Source organism: Galeopterus variegatus, unplaced genomic scaffold (assembly GCF_000696425.1).
Source record: "Galeopterus variegatus unplaced genomic scaffold, G_variegatus-3.0.2 Scaffold1721, whole genome shotgun sequence".
Taxonomy (NCBI): Eukaryota; Metazoa; Chordata; class Mammalia; order Dermoptera; family Cynocephalidae; genus Galeopterus; species Galeopterus variegatus.
The window spans coordinates 194,053-196,391 of NW_007727832.1; positions in this window are offsets into that span (position 1 = coordinate 194,053).

Consider the following 2,339-nt stretch of genomic DNA (forward strand, 5'->3'; position numbering starts at 1 on the left):
CGGTGACACTGGGCCCACCCGGATGATCCAGGGTAATCTCCCATCTCAAGGGCAGCTGATCAGTGACCTTAGTTCCATCTGCAACTTTAATCCTCCTTTGCCAGGTAACTAACATACTCACAAATTCCCTGAATTAGGACAGGGACATCTTCAGAGGCCATTCTTCAGCCAACCACGCCAAGCTAAGGACACTGTAAAGGGCTCACTTCTAACGCTCGGGAGGATTCTGATCACTCACCTCGACTGCCAAACCCCCACGCAGAGCGATTACCCTTTAAGCCATGGGATGAGGACCAAGGCCTGGAACCCAGGAGAGGAAGAACCTGGGCGCCGTGTCCCCCTGAGAAGAGGTTTCCTGTCCTTGTGTAAAGACTCCATCAATTCCCAAACAGGAAAACGAGTAAGAGCAAAGGTGCAAAGGTAACTTCCGGAACCTTCCTAGGAAAAATCAAAGTTACAGGGCAGCCTGGAGTCAGTAGGAGGGGGGCGCCGCCCTGGCCTCTTCTCTCGGTTGCTCCTCTGTGCCATGCCCCTGCCTCGCGCCCCCCGACCCTCCGGGTCAGGTGCCGTGATGCAGTGGTCTGCAGGATGACCCGGTCCTGGGACCTCGCGCAGCCGGCCGTTTCCACTCACCGGAGGGGCGCGGCCCATGCCCACAGGTGATGGCTGCTCACTGCTACAGGGCGGAGGCAGGTAGAGAGTGGAGGGCCACTGGACACTTCAGAGATGGGTCATGGGCCCACGGCTGATTATTGCCCTGGCCTTGTTGCCATCAGCCTGCTCAGAAACAAAATATCCTGAGCTCTGGTCACCTGCCATGGGGCGGACAAAAACCAGTCCATCTGCTTTGCCCTCGTAGCCCAAGCGACAAAGAGCGGGGATGTGTCAATGCCTTTATTAAACACAAGCCAGCCACACGCAAACGAGGATCATTTTCCTCCTGCAAAACATCTGCTGTGGACGCACTGCTGATGGGGCCCCAGGTCACTTGACCTTCCCACTGTCCCTCCCAGAACCAGGCACGTACACCACCATCTTTTGGGGAACTCCCAGCTTCGCAGGCCAAAGGGCAACATCAATGCTGCAGGCATCCCTGGCTGACACGACTCTCCTCTCAACTCCAAGTTACAGGATTAATGCAGAAGAGGAATATATTTGCTTTACACAAACATCCTCACATTCAGGATTCACTTGAAATGGCTGTGGCCCAAAGGTAAGCCTCTATGTGGAAGTGAAAGCAGGACAGTCAACCCACATTTAAAATAAAGAAGTCAAAGTTCAGGGCCTTAACCCTAGTGCTGGGAGCTAGGACCACAGGGGAACGGGACCTTTGAGAGCCAGCAACTGGAGAAGACAGTCACAAAACAAGGGTGAGGGGAAACCTAGTGGCCTTTTTAGCTGTGACTTTCTTCTTCCAGCTGTCCATTTTCACTCCGATTATCTCCCACTCCCTGGAAAACCCCAAAGTCTCTGCCTCCAAGGAGAGACCATCTGTTGTTAGTGTCCCCTTGACAGCAAACACAAAAATCCCACCCCCACTCCCCCCCAAAAAAAGCCAAGGAAGTACGGCCTGGGAGAAGAAACTAAATTTAGAGATGAGCCAGGATCTGGGACTTAAGAAGGACTAAACCCAAATGCTAAGGAAAGATGCAGATACAGCCAGGAAACCAACTGACCCCCACTGGATTAGGTACATTCGACTTCTCTGCGGTACCTATAAATGTTGCTACCTGAAAGTTCTCACTGTCTGTGGTAAAGTCATAGCTCCTGCACCACAAAACAAAACGCAAATCAGAGGGTGGGGAGGTGTGGATTGTATTGACAACAAACCAAAGAGCAACACAACTGATCTTGCTTTTAAAGGAAGCATTTTAGCAACGGGAATTGAAAAGTGAAAGGGTGCCAGACAACATCTGTAAAGCATGCCCCTTCCCTCACTTCCAGAATGCTAAGGGTGCAATGACCAATTATGTGAGACTGTTGAATTCAGGGTCACTCAGTGTGGGCGGACTGCCCATAAATGGGTGTGCAAGCTAGCATGGACGCAGGCTGTGCACCGAACTGTGGCTTCTACAACGGCCAATCCAGAACAACCATGGAAATAACACTGCCACTTTTCAGTGCTTGCAGTCTGCACAGATCACCCTCATGTGATTCAACTTGGAACACCTGTCACACTCAGTGTCCACAGCTCTGCAAAAGAAGAACATACTTTCCCTACTGGACAACCGTCTAGGTTCTTTCTGTCTCTTTTTTTGTACTGTCCATATGACAGAGGCTGCTACGGGCATAAATCGAACTTAGTCCAGTGGCCCGATTCCTCCCATCCTTTGAGGATA